We start from the raw sequence: 18,934 nt of genomic DNA on the forward strand, positions 1-18,934 counted from the left end.
TATTTATTTTTTAAAAAGATTTTTTTTTAAATTTATTTGAGAGAGAGAATGAGTGGGGTGGAGAGGGCAGAGGGAGAAATAGACTCCATGCTGAGCAGGGAGCCCAATATGGGGCTCAGTTCCAGGACCTGGAGATCACGACCAAATGCAGCTGCTTAATCAACTGAACCACCCACGCATCCCATCTTTTACTATTTATGTAGTTGTGCCTTTATATTTAAAATGAGTTTCCTTCATCTCTTTTCTGGATGGAACCATGGTGGGGGGACTGCAGAAAAGGAGAAAAATAAGGTTTCTGTTATGCCAGAAACCCTTAAGAGAAAGCGAAGGAATTTTGTAGAATTGAATACCAAGTGTCTGAGAAAAAGATGCTTTGAAAGGCAAAGAGGAAGCTTATTTATGAAAAAGCTAAGCATTACCATAAGGAATATAGGCAGATGTACAGAACTGAGATTTGGATGGCTAGGATGTCAAGAAAAGTTGGCAACTTCTAGGTACCTGCAGAACCCAAATTGGCACATATCATCGGGATCGGAGGTTTCAGTGGTGTGAACCCAGGGGTTCAAAAGGTGTTGCAATTTCTTCGTGTTCACCAAATCTTCAATGGCATCTTTTTAAGCTCAACAAAGCTTCAGTTAACATGCTAAGGATTGTGGAACCATATATAGCATGGGTATATCCAAACCTGATGTTGGTGAATCAATTGATCTACAAGCACAGTTACTACAAAATCAATAAAAAGCAGATTGCCCTGACACAGAATGCACTGATTGCTCAATCTCTTGGTAAATATGGCATCATCTGCATGGAGCATCTGATTCACGAGGTCTATACTGTTGGAAAATGTTTCAAGGAAGCAAACAACTTTTTATGGCCCTTCAAGAGGGGGAATGAAGAAAAAGACCACCCATTTTGTAGAAGGAGAAAATGTGGGCCACAGGAAAGACCAGATCAATAGGCTGGTTAGAAGGTTGAACTAAGTTATCTACCATGATTATTTTTGCAATCTGGTCAGTTAATAAATGGCTACTTTCAAATTGAAAACAAAAATTAAGTGAGTTTCCTTTAGTCGGCATATAATTGGACCTTGCTTTCAGATCTAATCTGTTATTTCCACTTTTTAATGGAAATGTTTAGAACATTTATATTTAATGGGGTCATCTATCATAGTACTACCCATTTTCTAATTATCCTATCTTTTCTTTGTTCCCGTCATCTCCTTTTCCTGACACATTTTTAGCTGAGTATTTTAAAAAATTTCATTTCATCTCCCCTGTTGGCACATTAGCTATAAAACTTTGTTGTGCTATTTTAGTGGATGTTTTAGCATTTATAATATATACCCTTAATGCAACATTGTCTACTGTCCCGTGGTGTTATACCACTATATGTAGAGAATATAATACACACACACACACACTCACAGATATTCTCCTGTTGGACAAAGTCTCTGGCTGGTGCCTGGTGGGGAGGGGCCTCCACCTGTATCCCCAGCTGGGTGGAGCTAGACACTGTGCTTCATGGTCAATTGCAGTTGCTGTCTGTGCTCACTCATTGGTAGGCTTGAGAGTATGCTCTACAATTAGGCAGGGTCACTAACTAAACTCCCTGTCTGGACCAGGTTTTAGGCTGTGTTCAACAATGAGGCAAGGCCATAGGCTAGACTTCTTGGCTGGGCTCTGAGGATGCTCAGAGTCACTGTTTAGGTTCCCTGGTTATGTGGGGCCAGAGGCTGTATTTATCAGTTGAGCAGGGCTACTGTTTTGGCTCCTTCTAGAAGCAGGGCTATAGGATGAACTTTCTGTTTGCCTGGGTTAACTGGCCAGGCTTTCTGTTAGGCAAGCTGTGGATTTGGTCCCTGCATAGGTGGGGCTGTAGAACAGACTCCATGGTCGAATCAGATAGAACTGCACACTGAGCACCCTGGCCAGATGGAGCCTCCAGCTCAGGTCTGCAGATGAGCAGAACTGCTGGCTGAGATCTTGGCTCTGTGCTGATCCAAGTAGGAATGCAGGAATGCTATCCACCAAGATCTTAGCACTGGTTGCTGTAGGCCTTGCCCCCATTCTCTGTCTTAATCTGATCCCAGTGGCTGAGCTCAGCAGATTCTCCATGAAGCAAGACATGAGGTACCTCTGAACAAGTGTTCTGTAACATTGGGGGAGATGGATGTCCAATAACAAAGCAGAATGTGGGGAGGTAATCAATTTTACCTGATGAGGGGGGAAAGGAGGGGTTCAGAGAAATGACATGTGTTGAGTCTTAAGGAATTTGTATGGAGGACCATAGCAATGGAAACTTGCCAGGGAGATTGACATGTGTGTGAAAGAGATATGGAACAACATAGTTTAATACCAACAAAAAGTTCACAATGGGTCAAGTATAGATTTAAGGCAGATACCTGGGAAGTTAAGGTCACATGTAATTAGGGACAGATAATGAGGATATCAGATTGCCATGCAACACATTTAAATTTAATCACTTCTGCAATAGGAAGGTGAAAATGGCTTTACACAAGGAAAGTAATTGCATTTTAAGAAAAGCACCCTGGAGGAAGTGACTAGGAGTGTGCCAGTTGGGTGTGTGTGTGTGTGTGTGTGTGTAAAGGGATTTAAATACAGATTAGTAAGATAAATTATAAGTATCTTAAGATAAAAGATGTCAGATATGGTGATAATCTGAGTTAAGCAATCCCAGTGGGGTTGAAGAAAAGGGAGTAAAAGGTAGAACCACAAGGACTTGGTTAAGATTGCTTATAGAATATGAGGAAATAGGAAGATTCCTGGGGTTTGACTTGATTGACTAGATGGGTTTGGCAGAAGGAGGAGCTGATTTAGATTTAAATTTAGATTTAGAACTGCTAACTTGGAAGTAGTGTATGAAGATGGAGATGTCTAATGGGCAATTGTATGTGTAGGTCTTTAAATCATGATGCATCGTTAAGATAGAGATACAGATTTGTTACTATTAGAGTCTAGTTAAAGCTATAGGACGAGTGAAAATGAGATAACTGTAAGGAAATGAGATGAGTGAGAAGAGGGTGGAAGAAAAAATACTAGAAATTTCATTGATATTTAATGAGTAGAATGAGGAAGTGGGACAAATGAAAGAGAAGCACAGTAAATAAAAGAAGGCACAACCTTAGAAGGGGGAGAAAGAAGGAAGTATTTTGTTGTTGTTGTTTTCTTACAGATTTATTTATTCTAGAGAAAGGCAGAAGGGCAGAGGGAGAGGGAGAGAGGTCTAAGCCCACTCAGTGCTGGGCACAGAGCCCGACGTGGGGCTCAATCTCACCACCCTGAGGTTACACCTGAGTGGAAAGCAAGAGTCAGAGGCTCAACTGACTGCACCAACCAGGTGCCCTGAAAATATGCTTTAAAATTAAGGAAAGAGAAAGCTTTAGAAGTGGAGGAATGGTTTGAGTATGGTTCAGTTAGTTCAAGTATGCTAAATAAAAAACATCCATTGGATTTTGTGAATTGGAGATTATTGGAGACGGTAAGCGTTTTAGTGGGGTGGGTAGAAGCTGGATTATAATGAGTTAAAACTATGATGGGAAAAGGAAGTAGAGATGTTAGACATAGATTATTTTTTGGATCATGAAATGAAAAAAAGACAGATAAAATACTAACTAGAGGAAAAGAGAAGCTGGAAAGGAAGGGGTGTGTTAAGGTAAGAAATTCCCTGAATAGACAACAATTTAATGGGCAAATTATCAGTTTCTGGATTTGAGAGTCAGAAGTAATTGGGCTGAAATATTGTTATGCCACTTACTGTTTAAATAATCTTAGGTGAATTATAAAACCTCTCATGGCACAGTTTTCTTATTTGTAAGATGGGGACAATAATAATATTTACCTTATAGGTACATTAAGATCATGGTTTTGTGGAATTCTGAAGTTCATACTTGAGGGGACTTTTTTAAGAAAATAAATACAAAATTAAAAATATAAAATTATATATGCTCTGGATATGACTTGTGCCATCGAATGCTTTGAAGTTTAAGATTTAAATTTAAGACATCTCAGTAAATCTGCCACTACTCATAAAATTCAATCTCAGAGGATTTGTGCTGTAATGAAGTAGACCATAGCTTAATGTCTGGCAGTTAGAAAAGGCTCAATAAATGTGGTTATTATTTGAACCTGTTTATAGACTGATGGGTAGAGGCTGTTGAAAGGGGGCAAGTAAAGACAGAAGACAGAGATCACTGATAGAGTAAGACCCAGGTAAAAATAGGGACTGGTGAAGAGAATGAGTTCTCAGAAAGTAGAAAACCTTTTCCCTAGTTTGAGGAAAAGGAGATTATGAGTACACACAAAGTTTTTAGGTGTATGAGAGCTCTGGATTCAAGAAATTCAAGTTTGAATTCTGTTTAATCAAAAATTGAGGCAAAATCACCCATTGTGTGTAGAAGAACCCAGGCTGATACACTGCTTTCAAGAACACCTGTATTTTTTTTAAAAAAGATTTTATTATTTATTTGACAGAGAGATCACAAGTAGGCAGAGAAGCAGGCAGAGAGAGAGAGAGGAAGGGAAGCAGACTCCCCGCTGAGCAGGGAGCCTGATGCTGGGCTCAATCCCAGGACCCTGGGATCATGACCCGAGCTGAAGGCAGAGGCTTAACCCACTGAGCCACGCAGGTGCCCCAGAGCACCTGTATTCTTGCTGCCATAACAATTTACCACAAATTTAGTGGCTTAGGAAAACACAAATTTACTATTTTTATAATCTGCAAGTCGGAAGCCCAAAATGGATCTGCATGGCTCTGTTCCTTTTGGAGGCTCTGATGGAGAATCTGTTCATTTTCTCATCCACCTTCTAAAGGTTGTCTGCAGAGCTGGGCTCCTGACCGGATCACTTGACCTTTGTTTACATCATCACATCACCTTTTCTGACTCTGACCCCCCAGACTCCCTTTTATAAGGATCCTTATGATTACATTGGACCCTCCTGGATAATCAAAGATAATCTCCCTATCTCAAGGTTTTTGACTTAAACACTCCTGCAAAATCCCTTTGCCATTCACCAGGTTCCATGGATTAGGACATGGACATCTTGGGGGAGTGGTAGTTTATTCAACCCACCATAGCATAGCATCTAACTGAAACATAAATTAATATTTATTATTGATCCCCTAAAAACATAACCCAACATAATGGTTTGTTGATAAACTTTTCACTTGTGTTCTTGTGTTAGAGGATAGTTCTCCTACAGCTCATTCTTTGTTATAATTTTCAAAACAGTACTTATGTCCTAGATAATTTTATTTAATCCCTAGGGTAGAACTCCATTTTCAGAAGAAACACCACAAGCATCTAACACCACAAGTAATGCCTAAGTCTCCTCAAAGAAGGATATAGTTCCAGACAACTCTAGAAAATAGTTACTAAAAATGATTAAAAGACTCATATCTATGACTTATAAAAAATTAATTCGTAGAAAGGAAGATGAGTGGGTAGAGGCCACTCATCTGGTAGAGACCAGCGGGTATATCGAAAGTTGGAATTTATTCTCCCCCTCACCCCAAAATAAAATTGACGTACAAAGAGTAAGTCAAAGAAAAATAGAAATAGCTGTACTGGGCCCCAGCAAAGTCTCCTGGGGCCTTCCAGCAGGTGCCTCCTTCCGCCCGCCCCCACCTGGGGAGCTGTGGCCTGCCTGCTAGCAGGCGGCTCGCACAAGCCTGCCGCCCAGCTCCCGGGCCCGCTGCAGGTGGGACTCAGCAGGAAGCTGGGTCCCCACGGAGCTGCTCTGGGGGCTGGCGACAGGCACCGTGGCGCCGCCTCCTGTAGCAGGGCGAGGAGGAGTGGAGGTCGGAGCCCTGCCTGCGGCGCCAGGGAAACCGCCCTGCTCCTTTATTCTCATCTTTCCAGCTTTTCCTGTGGCTCTCGGGGCCGGCTCCGCCTTCTGCTGGCGGACGGCTCTCCGCGCGGCGCTACGCCAGCTGGGCGGCCTCCCTGTCTTCTCGGAATAACGCCCCTCCCCCCCGGGCCAGCGGAGCCACTGGAGCCCCCACGCCCAGGATCGGGTGCAGTCCCTTCTGCCCGTGGACCCTCCCCGGCGGCGCCGCGAGCCCCCGCGACTCCGCCTGCCCCTCGGCCGCCAGCTCCCCCTCGCGGCTCAGTCAGCTCCGCTGACTTCCGCGTGTCAAACGTCTTTCGGCCCCACCCACATCTCTGCGGTGCCTCCACTGGCCGCATTCTGATAGATTTCTCTGCCTCCGTTTTGGTACCATTGGACTCCTTTCTCCACAGTCGTCTGATGCGGTGTTTCAGAAACGGGCTAGAAATCTGAGCCTGTGACGCTCCTGCTTTAAAACTGCTAAACGACTTCTCACTGGCTCTTGGATAAAGTTCTTCCTTTCTTAACAGGGATAATCAGAAATTTCACGAATAGGTCCTGGGCTCGCTCTCCAAACTCACTTCTTGGCACTCAAACCCCACCCACTACATTCCAACCGTTTCTACTTTGCACATGATAATTTCTTCTGCCCTGAACAGTCTCATTTTGGTATCTTTCCCTCTCCTTCCCCCGCACTCCCTCCTACTCTCTGGCTACCCTGAGTCAACACTTCAGTTCTAATGGAACCATCTCTTCTAGAAAGGCCTATTTTCTTTCTTAGAGCTGTTTGTACTCTTTGAGTCAATTTTAGATTAGGTTAAATTAGGTTTTCTTGCAATTTCCTCTTCATTGTACCTCATATTTTCCTCGTTTTAACATTTATTGTATTTCATTTAACTACTTATTATTTTTTCTACTTCTAAATAGACTGTGAACTCTAGGAGGGCAGTTGGCTGTGTATTCTCTGGCTACTATGTCTAAGTACCCAACACAGTGCTCTTTGCTTAGTGACCTTAAATATTTGCTGAATAAAATGTAAAAAATTGACTTTTGAAAATTATAAAAAGGTTTGGCAATATTACCTACCATTCAAATTATCAGAGTCTTATATTTAATAAACTGTATATTATAAATGTAATGGATTTTTGATGATTATATTCCTCTATTTTTGGCTGTACAGGTAATAGAAATAAATTACTGTATTTTTGTAAAATACACGGTTATGCATGAATACAGAATAATTCTCAAAGTTCATCTTCATTTTCTACTTTATATACATATTTTGATTTGTACGTTTTGAGTTCTTTTTCACTGCATTAATACACATTTCTTAAACAAATGAATAATACTTCATGTATAATTATAAACTTTCAATGAACATGTCTTAGTAATTGTTCCACAATGAAGCACAGTTCTAACTCTATGCACTTGCATATCATTACTAGTATTTTTATTATGTAATATATCCCAATTTATTAAACTAACCTCTTTATTGACAGACATTTGTGTTTTTAAAAAATTTTTAGCATTGTAGATAATGCTGCATTTAAACATCCTTATTAGAATATCTTTGTGCTCATGTTTGGACATTTCTACAGGATAGATTTATGAATGTAAAATTACTTGGTCAAAGAATATAATTTTAGCTCTGAAAAATAATGTTGAATTGCTTTACAAAAGGATTTTAACTCTGAAAAATAATGTTGAATTGCTTTACAAAAGGATTTTGTTCGTTGATTTTCTCATGAAGTGTGCATAAGATTGTTCCTTTCCCAAGTCCTTGTGAACAGTAGATATAATCAATATTTTTAATTTTTGTCAGTTTGTTAGGTATAAAAACATCTCACTTTTATTTTAGGTTGCATTTTTACAATTACTGGAAAAGTCAAATACATTTTCTTATGCTTATTGCCCATTTAAATTTCCTTTGTGAACTATATATTCAATGTTCATTTTTCTATTGAGTTGTCTTTTTAGAAGTTCTTTGTATATTCTTTTTCAGTTACATATGTTGCAAATATACCTTTTAATTTTTACTTATGATATCATGCAATAAATAGAAATTTTAAAGTCATGTAATCAGATCTTTCCACTTTTTCCTTGGTGAGTTTTGAGCTTTGAGTGTTGTTTAGTAAAGCCATTCCTATCCCAAGTTATAAAAATTTATGTTACTTTTCTTTTAATACTTTGTAGTTACTTAGTATTTGATATTTTAATCCATTAGAACTTTTTATATGGTATGTGATAGGAAAACAATGTAATTTGTTCCCCAATGGTGGATGTATGTTGAGACCATTATATTGAATTGCATATTCTTTCACCAGTGATTCAAAATATTGTATTTTTACAACCAGAAATTTCTGTATATGTGGATCTATTTCTGGGCTTTATATTCACTTTCCCTATTTATTTGTTAATGTCTTTTTCAAATTTTCCCACTTAAATTACTATTTATTTTGCATCCTTTGATTTCATGATTTGATAAAGCAAATCTTCCTGTCATTGTTCTTCCTCTCGTCCATATATCTTTAGAATTAGTCCTCCAAATTTCCTAAAAATGGTGTTGGAGTTGTTGCTTGGTATTACACTGAATTTAAAGATTAATATCTGTAGAATAGACATATTGACAGTATTGACTTAATCTCTCAACCTGTTTAATTGTCTATGAAATAGAAATAACTTCATGTGTTATTATTTTTTCCGAGATTTTATTTATTTATTTGACAGAGAGAGAGAGCACAAGGCAGAGGGAGATGCAGGCTCCCCACCAAGCAGGGAGCCAGATGCAGGGCTGGATCCCAGGACTCTGAGCCACCCAGGTGCCCACTTCATGTATTATTTTAAGATATAATATGATGTAATCATATGCAGTGCTAGAACCAGAGCCTGCTACATTGAAAACACTCCATAAATGTTCATAATATATTCTATTATATATTATTAAATAAAATAGTCTAATTACATTTATTATTAAGAACATGGCATGTCTCTCTTTTTATTTAGGTCTTTTTCCCCCCTTGGTGTTATTCTCCAAGGAGTTATAGTTTTTTTTGTTTGGTATAGAATTTGCACATTTTTAGTGTTTGTTTTTAGGTATTTTATAGTGTAGTTAATACTGTGAATGAGATTTTCTTTCCTGAGTTATGTTTTCTTTATTGTTTACTTACTTTTTTTCAGGTATATTTTAAATGCAATAAAGTGCATGTATAGTAAGCATGTAGTTCAAAATTTGATATATGAATACATCCATATAAACATCATCGAAATTAAGATACATAACTTTTCTATTACCCTTGGAAGTTATACTGTGCTTCTTTTCAGTGAATATTCCCCTTTCCACAGATATCATTTTGATTTTTATCATGTTTTAAGAATCTATTGATGCATGAATGATTACCCTAAACTTTGTGGCTCAAAATGGCAAGAAATTTTAATTCTCTCTTGTAGGTTTTGTGGGTCAGGAATTTGGCACTCCATCGTTTAGGTGGTTTCACTCAGAGTCTTTCATGAGACCGTGTCACATGTCAGCAAGGCTCAGGATTGCAGTGAGCTGACTGTCTGAATAGGACTGGAGGCTCGTATTCCAAGGTGGCTTATTCTCAGGGCCAGCAGGTTCCTTGTGATATGGCGGCTGGCTTCCCATGGTGAGCCATTCAAGTGAGGCTGAGACAGAAACTACAATGTATTTTATGACTTAACTCTGGAAGTCACACACTGTCACTTCTATGATGTTGTATCAGTCACTTGGCCAGACATGGATCAGTGTAGGAGGGCACTATACAAGGATATGAAAACCAGGAGACAAGGATCATTGAGGGCATCTTGGAGGTTGACTAATATATATGATTATATATTAGTTTCACTGTTTTTGAAATTCATATAAAGAGAATCATGCAGTATACGCACTTTAGTGTTTGCCTTCTTTTGCTTAACATAATGTCTGTGAGATTTAGGTCCTGGTGTGTGTGTGTGTGGTGGTGATGGTTATTTATGTTGCTGATTAGTATTCAGTCATATGAATGTGTCACAGTTTGGTTACTTGTCGTCCTGTTGTTGTTGTTTTAACTGGTCATCCTGTTGATGGACATTTGTATGGTTCCAGTTTGGTACTATTATGATTAAACATTCCATGCCCGTGTCTTTTTTGTGTACATGTTTCATTACCTAGGAATGGATTGGCTCAGTCAGAGGGTAAGATTATATTTAACTCATAAGGAATGACCAAAATATTCTCTAGAATTGTGGTGCTACTTCACACACTCATGAGCCATGTATGAGAATTCCAGTTGTTCCTTATTCTTGGAACATCTTGTTCTCAGTGATATTGTTCTAGTGGTTATGTAGTGGTATTTCATTGTGTTTTAATTTGCATTGTCTTAATGAGAAATAATGTTATTGATGCTATGCATTCCTTTATGAAATGCCTGTTCAAATCTTTTTGTTATTGCTATGTAGGGATCATTTAAAATATTTTCTTTTTAATCAGCTTTATTGAAGTATATTTTACAAAAAATAAATTGCAGCTACCTTAAGTGCTCAGTTTGATGAATTTGGATAAATATACATAACTGTGTAACCACTACCCCAATGAAGATATAGAACACCCTAGAAAATAGCCTGGCTGCTTCTGATAAAAATAAACACACCCCGACCATATGGCCCAGCAACTCTAGCCCCAAACATTCGTTCACTGAATAATTTTAAGCAAAGCATCCATACATGGGGGATTATTTTTGTATTTTATGTTTAAAATTTTATATATAGTAAAATTGACTTCTTTGCTGTACATTTCTGTGAATTTTAACACATGCATGGATATAACCGCTGTGAATATAGATACAGAATAGTTTCATAATGCCAAAATACTCACTCTTGCTATCCTTTTATGATCCTATAATCCCACATCTCTAATCCCTGGAAATTGATGATTTGTTCTACCTTACTATAGTTTTTGTCTTTCTTGAGAATGTCACATAAATGGAATGATACAGTGTGTATCCTTTTGAGATTGGGTTCTTTCACTGAGCATAATGCCTTTGAGACTCATCCAAATTGTTTTTTGTATCAATAGTTCCCTTCTTTTTATTGCTGAACAGCATTACATTGTAATGATATACCATAGCTTGTTTAAGTATTCATTTTTTGAGAGATAATTTCCTTTTAGATTTGGAAGAAGTGCAGTTTCTCAGTTTCTTTTTTTATGGTTAATACTTGTCTCAGTACTAGTCAACTCATATTAGAGTTGTGTCTTGTCTAGGACAACTTTGCCTGTACGAAGGTCATGAATATGTTCTCTCATGTTTTCTTCTAGCTTTATGGTTTTTATTTTTACGTTTAGGTCTCTGTTGATTTGGGCTTTCCAGGAAGCAGATACCAAGATGAGTTATAAGTGAAAGTTATTTATTGGAGGTTACATTAGTGAACGTTAAAGGGGAGAAGGAGCATGAGGGGCAGAGAAAGCTTTCAGATGATGATGCTGATCTGATACCTATGAAAAGTGAGGGAGAAGAAAGGAGGATTGAGTAGAAAGAGCATCAGACCGTGGCATAGCTGTGAGAAAGTTCTGGAAAGCCCGGGGAGATCTCAAGTACAAAGAATGCCCATGGAGCAGTCCCACATTGACCAAAATAGCAAGTCTTTATATCATTGTGTGCTCAGTCAGTCATGGGCTGGGGAATGCTCAGGGGGCAGGTGGACTCAGCTCTAAGGCTGAGACAGAGCCTGAAGTCCGCCACAGCTGGAGGCTTTCAGCAACACACACTCTTTGCTTCAGGTTTTCTCTTGAAGGGAGATGTGATTGGCACAGGTGAGGTCTTCATGGGTGCCACAGTTCATGCTTTGCTTCACATGTATTTCTCCTTACCCATTCAGGTGCAGCTCCTCCCCAGGTCCTGTGGACCTTTCTTCCTGAGAATAAACTTAAAAGAGGGAGGTTTATGGACCAAATTAGTCTTCACTGCTGCAGTTAGTTTTGGGGCTGAATTGCTTCTTCACTATCCATTCCCTTCTCCACTATCCATTCTAAATTTCCTTGTCTTCAGCTATCCCCTCTCCTTAGTCATGACAGCTTACCTGGTGGTGTAACCCAAAGTCCTGAGTGGTCTTGATCCCTAGACCCCCACAATTCTTAGGCTAGGTTTTCTGCATATGCTCATTCACAGCTGTAATTGGGAAAGGGAGTACCAGGAGGCACTCAAGTTGATCATCCGAATTTCATATATTCCTCCCTGCTACCATTGTGTAACATTAGTCCTAGGTTACCCTGATGATCAGTATTATTTATGCCTGCTGATGTGGTGAGTCCTCCTCCAGCCTCCTGGTTCCTGGATACAAGAATACAAGGATCCTGGGATGTCTAGATGGCAGCCGTGGCAGCTCTAGCTTGTAGTTCAATGGGAAGCTTGCTGTTTCCTTTGGGGATTTAGACTTTTAAGTTTTTGAAGTCCAGAGTTGCAGGAAGAAAAGCACATATTTCCTTAATGGTTATTGGGAATGATGCTAACTGGGGTATCTCCTGCTTTCATCCCTTGGTTCCAGACCCATGTATTTCACTGGTTCTTCCAGGGTGGAATGGGCACAATTTAATCAACCTGCCACCAAATGGCCAGGTGGTCTCCTCAAGGAATAGCATCACACTAGGTTATTGGCCTCTGTTGCTGTCATGATGGACATTCAGAGGCTACAGTAGCTTGACTGGCCTTAGAGGAAATCCATGATTTTGGACTGAGGTGTAGCCTCCATCTCCCCTACTGTGACCCCTTCTTTCACGTGCCCAATGTGCCAGGTGTGGTATGAATGAGGACAAAAGTTGTCTAACATCAATTAGCTATATCGTTTTTCTCTACTAAGTCGTTCTGTGTTTCTTTTGTGGTAATGTCTTCTAGTAGGTAATTACTTGTGATATGGAAAATTTCATAGACATGAAAGTGGACATGCCTCCACTTAAGATCTTGTCTCTGACCTCTTAGTTTATTTCCTTCTATGCCCTTGACCAGCAGGCCAAGCAATTTGCCACCACCCATGAGTCCATATATATTATCTTTTTTTAAAAAAATTTATTTATTTGTCAGTGAGAGAGGGAGAGAGAGCAAGCACAGCAGACAGAATGGCAGGCAGAGGCAGAGGGAGAAGCAGGCTCCCTGATGAGCAAGGAGCCCGATGTGGGACTCGATCCCAGGACGCCGGGATCATGACCTGAGCCGAAGGCAGCTGCTTAACCAACTGAGCCACCCAGGCGTCCCGAGTCCATATATATTATCTTGAGCCACTTCTTTGCTCCAGTGGATAAACCAGACATACTGCTCATGACTTCTTTCATTAGGAAAAATTTCTTTCAATACTGTCATTCAAGATCAACCCTAACACTGGCTATAGCAGCTTCTCTCTCTCTCTCTCTGTATGTGTGTGTGTGTATATATATCTCCTCACCATCTGTTTTGTCTTTTACCCACATACTTAGAAAACCCATCTGAAAACCAGTCTCTGGAATTTTCTCCTCATTCAGCTTGTAGTGTAGGGTGCCCATAGGACTACAGATGTGAGCTGGGGAAAAGCACTGGTACAACAGTGGTGGGTGACATGGGGGTCCAGTCTGCCTCCTCATGTAATTTACTCCTGCCTTCTACTCCTGTTCAGGCACATCGTTTCCATCTATGATGAACTGCTGCTGAGTTCACTCATGTTTATGAATTGGTGGATCTGATAGAACTCAGTTGATAATGGGCAATTTTTGACACATACATTCTAGAGGGTGGGAGATTAAAAACCCTTCAGAGATTTTGGAATCCACCACTTCAGTAAATAGTTCAGTAAATAGAGATCTGATGTTCAAAGGCATGTTGGGACATCCATTGCAAAGGATATCATTTTTTGTTGCCTCTCTTCCTACTAGAGAGTTTCCCAACTGTTTTGTCATTAATGCCCTGTGAAGGAAATTGTTAAGATTTTTTTCTCTAATTACTTCCCTACCCTGGAATATCAATAGCACAGATATAGTGCCTATTTGCTCAGGGACTACAGCCTTTGGAGGACCACAAACCATTGTAAGGTATAAGATTTTTTTTTGCCCTGTAAGAACCAGGGTTTTCCACCTTGAGGATGATATCACTCCTAGTAAGATGCATTCCCTACTATGAAGAGGGAAGTACAATATCTGGTGGATCTCTTGGACTTCTGGTGGACACGTTCCACTCTTCCAAGGACTGATCCAGCTTATAGTATACGTGACACGGAAGGCTGTGCCATTTGAGTTGGACCTGGGCAGGAAAGTGTTCTGCAGTAGTCCAAGGCTGTGATGTAAGCTATACTGCTCCTTGGGTAATACAATCTGATATTTTCTGATTTTGTAACTATCAAGAATGGAAAAAGATGCAGTGTGGATATTATGGCAAACCCAAGTGGATAATCACAAATTTAAGGAGGTACTTTCTGGGTTGTGCAAGTGCAGGCTCAGGACCTGAGAGTGAGGGCCTCTTTAAATCTTCCATATGAGGTGCCTCTATGTGGGTCACACTCTTTGGACTATTGACCTTGTTGGCTATAAAGTAATCCTGGTAACTTCTTTGCTTTGTTCTAGAAGCTTTATAGATTTAGGTTTACACTTAGATAGGCCTATGATCCATTTTGAGTTAATACGTATTTATGGAGTGGTTGTGAGATAGTTCTCCATGATTCTCTCTTGTTTCTGCATATCTTCTGGTAGATTTTGTTCTGGATACTTTTCCAAGGATATTTGTATGGCAAACACCTTTGGGAAATACAGCATCTTTCTCTGGGACAGAGGGCAGATTTGTTGGCCATTCATGATAATGAAGATGATGTATCTCACTGGAAAATGGATGAGGAGACTGGCTAGCGGCGTTTTTAGAGAAGACTGGGGCTTCCTAACTAAGGTATTTCTCAGGGAGCCCAACTCACTGAGTGTGTCAGCATCATCTAGCCAGTATTGCTTTGCCTTGTAGGAACTGGGGCTTGGGGAGCCAACACAAATGTTATTCTGGTTCTTCCATTGCTGTGATTAATAAGCGGTCCTTTGTCTCTAGCCCAGGAGTCTCAAGTTTTATGCCAGTGTCTACGATATTGTGGCAGGCTAACTTGTTTTCCGGCAAATAAGGAAAATTGTAGACCTTTCATAGTTCTTGACAGTTTCAGTGAAAAAGATGGAATACTGACAAGACCTGGCTTTCTGGAATAGGAAAGACAGGAGCTCCCTCATTTAATATAATCTGAGGGACATCCTTGTGATTTAGTAGCAGCTATATCATTCAATTATTCAATCATTTCATCATGCAATAAATAAGCCTCCACTTTGTTCCTCATTGCTGAGGAGGGAGATGGTTGGGAGGGAGATGGCTGGGAGGGAGATAGTTGTAGGCTCTGTATTGGAAAGTAGGGCCAAAGGTGGGGCCTGAATGGTAGATGACTTAGTTGTTGTTCTTGCTCATTGGGATGGGGGCTGGAGGGACAATTTGATGGTTAGCCTCATACCAACCTTGTTGAAACAATTGGTCCTAAGATCCATCCCGGGTTAGAGGAAGGTTCTCATTCTTTATAGACAACACTTACAGAGACACACATATACACCAAAGGCAAAAGGAGGGAAATTTGTGACCCCAATGGGGAGAAATCATGCAAATTTTTAGAACTTTGGCTTGTTAGCTTGGGAGCTGAGGTGGAGGGACACATAATGTTTGTTGAAGAGGAATGACCATAGTTGGGTCCTCTTATGGCTCAACTGCTCCTAAATTCTATCAAGTCAATCTCAGATGATTTCAAAGATGATAGTACAAAGTCTCTGAGTTATTCAAGAGGTCTTTTTCTGACCATGAGGGCACTCTGGCCCTCTTACTGAAAGTTCCTTGAAACAGAGAAAATCCCATGGGAAATCATGGAGGATTCACTGTATAGTATTCCGAGTCTTACTGCCCTGCTTTGGGTCTGTACTCTCCCACATACTGGCCTACATGGGTAGGAAGAAGGGGACATAATGGGTCTTTATACAAAACCCTTGTGGATCTCTTGTTTCTGACTGATTCTTCTAGATGAAAAAATTGGGTGAGAGTGGAGGACAATTAGAAGTTACAATTACAGGAATGAGACACATTAATTTTGTGACAATAGAAGGATAGGAAGAAAACCTAAGCACTTAGGGATGGAATACCTTAAACAGTTGGAGTTACTGGGGAGGGCAAGAGAATTAATATTCTTTTTCTTTTAGCACAGCTCCTGGACCCTTCCACACAAGGACAATATCTTACCCACCTCTCCCAAACTATTGCAAATTCCTTGAATTTAACTGAATCTTTTTTTCTAAGATTTTATTTATTTGTCAGAGAGAGAGAGAGAGAAAGAGAGAGAGAGGGAGGACAAGCAGAAGGAGAAACAGGCTCCCCATTGAGCTCCCAGAACCCTGGGATCATGACCTGAGCTGAAAGAGGTGGCTTAACTGACTCAACTATGCAGGTGCCCTGAATTTTTTTTTTTAAGATTTTATTTATTTGACAGAGAGAGAGATCACAAGTTGGCAGAGAGGCAGGCAGAGAGAGAGAGAGGGGGAAGCAGGCTCCCTGCTCAGCAGAGAGCCCGATGTGGGGCTCGACCCCAGGACCCTGAGATCATGACCTGAGCTGAAGGCAGAGGCTTAACCCACTGAGCCACCCAGGCGCCCCAGGTGCCCTGAATTTAACTGACTTCTGAATTGGCATCTGCCAGATGGCTTTGGCTACAATTCAGTTGCTATTCTCTTAATCTTACGTCTCGGTATTAGAAATAACAGCAAATGGCCCCAGCTTCCTCGCCTCCTGTGCAAAACTTTATGAAAGTTTTTGTTGTTTTTCTCACACACATTCCCATACCTGTAATTCAGGTGTTTCATGGGATGGAAAAATCCACCCAACTGTTATTATAAACAAACAGAACAGATTGGTCCGTCATTATGCAGTCCTTCCAAAAAACAAGGGTTTCCAAAGATCTGAACAGAAGAAAGAACCTTAAGGCATATCAGCAGCTGGGGGGCCATGTTGGAGCCACTGTCAACTGTGTACTATGAAAGCTCTAGATGCCACTTGGGGGAGGGAAGGCGTTGCTGTAACAGCTGTAAACAAGATCTTATTCCCAGGGGTACCAGGAACTCCTCCGGGACTATGCATTTTGTTTGAGGTCCTCCAACTTTATCCTTTTTCAAAGTTGTTTTGGTTATTGCAGGTTCTTTTCATTTCCATCAGGTTGCCAGTTTCTTCAAAGAGCCCTGCTGGAATTTTCATTCGGATTGTTCTGAACTTATATATTAAGTAGGGGAGAGGTGACATCTTAACATTATTAAATCTTCCAATTAATGAGCACGGTATAGCTACATTTACTTCGACATTTATTTTCTCTCAGCAATTTTTTGGAGTTATCAGTGTAGAGGTTTTTTCACATTTTTTCAGCATTATGCATAAATATATTTTTGATGCCATGGTAAGTGGTATTTATGGTATTTTACTTCCTCGTTGTTCATCTAGAGCATACAGTTGATTTTTTGTATTTTGATCTGATATCCTGTAACCATGTTAAACTTACTAATTTTTGAAGATTTCGTCAGATTTTCTACATAGATCATTTTGTTTCTTTATTAAAAATTTTATTTTTCTTCCTTTCCAGTTTGAATTGTTTCTGTTTCTTTTCCTTGACTTTTGCACTGGTTAGGACTTCCAGTAAGTACATTATTGAAAAGAAGTAATGAGAGCAGACAGACTTATCTTGTTCCTTATCACAGGGGGGAAGCAAGCAATCTTTACCAATAGGTATGATGTTAGCTGTAGGTTTTTCATTGATGCATTTTATCAGGTTAAAGTTTCTATGTCAAGTTTCAGGTTAAAAAAAAGTCTGGAATGGATGTTGGATTTTGCAGAGTCAAAGAAGGAATCTCATAGACACAAAAGGGTGAAGTGAAAGTTTAAGTGAAGGCCAAGGAAAGAGAAAGCTCTCTAGCGTGAGAGGGGTCCTGAATGGGTTGCCACTGAAGGTTTTTAGGACGGATTGTTTATTGAAAACTTGACCAGTTTGCTTGTGACCTTGAGATTCTTGCGCCATCTGGTTTGAGCAAGGACTATTGATAACATCCGTAACGATTTATTTCTATGAGGTCTGGTCGTTTTTCTGTGATTACAATGTAGCTGCCAAAGAAAAACACTCCCCAACATCTGGGACCAGGTGGCCTGGTCTATTCCCTTATCTCTTGTCCATTCTGTCTTAGTGTTTTTGCCTGCCAGGAATAGTTTCTGAGCATAGTCAGGGATCTCCCCACTTCTCCCTGACTATCCCTTCGCCCTTTCCTTACTCAGCATGATGAAATCTCTGACTTTAATTGTGCATTTGTCTATTTCTCCTTGGAGTCCTATCAGTTTTTTGTTTTATGTATTTTGTTCCTCTCTTGTCAGGTCTGTAGATGTTTAGGATTGTTATGTCTTCTTAATCAATGGCTTATTTATCATTATGAAATAACCCATTTTGTCCCTGGTAATAGTCTTTACTCAAAAATCTAGATTTTCTGGGGCGCCTGGGTGGCTCAGTGAAGCCTCTGCCTTCAGCTCAGGTCATGATCTCAGGGCCATGGGATCGAGTCCCGCATCGGGCTCTCTGCTCAGTGGAGAGCCTGCTTCCTCCTCTCTCTCTGCCTGCCTCTCTGCCTACTTGTGATTTCTGCCTGTCAAATAAATAAATAATCTTAAAAAAAATCTAGATTTTCTGTAATTAATGTAAAATTAATATAAAACCTAAAGCTTTCTTTTGACTAGTGTTGGCATGGCAGCTCTTTTTTCATCTATTAGGAGACAATTTTCCATGGATCTCTTATATTTTTGAACTTTTGAAGAAAAGTTAACATTTACTTAATAAGCATTTATTATTGTGTGCAGAAACACAAATGTTTTCTGTCTTTTAAACAAGTATATCTCAATATATAGAAAGTTTATATTACATATAAGTATATTGGACCCATGTATATGAATAAATGTCTTCTATATAACTCTGAAAATTAGAAAATGCTGGAGTCAAGGGGAAATTGCACTTCTTGTCAAAATTTAAATTGTCCCAGATCCTTGCAATGA

General features: G+C 39.8%; 1 pseudogene; it reads left to right on the forward strand.

The window, feature by feature from the left end:
- Window positions 1-276: 276 nt before the first annotated feature.
- Window positions 277-980, forward strand: LOC125107450 (60S ribosomal protein L7-like; annotated as a pseudogene).
- The last annotated feature ends 17,954 nt before the right edge of the window (window positions 981-18,934 follow it).

Source organism: Lutra lutra, chromosome 8, assembly GCF_902655055.1.
Source record: "Lutra lutra chromosome 8, mLutLut1.2, whole genome shotgun sequence".
Lineage (NCBI taxonomy): Eukaryota > Metazoa > Chordata > Mammalia > Carnivora > Mustelidae > Lutra > Lutra lutra.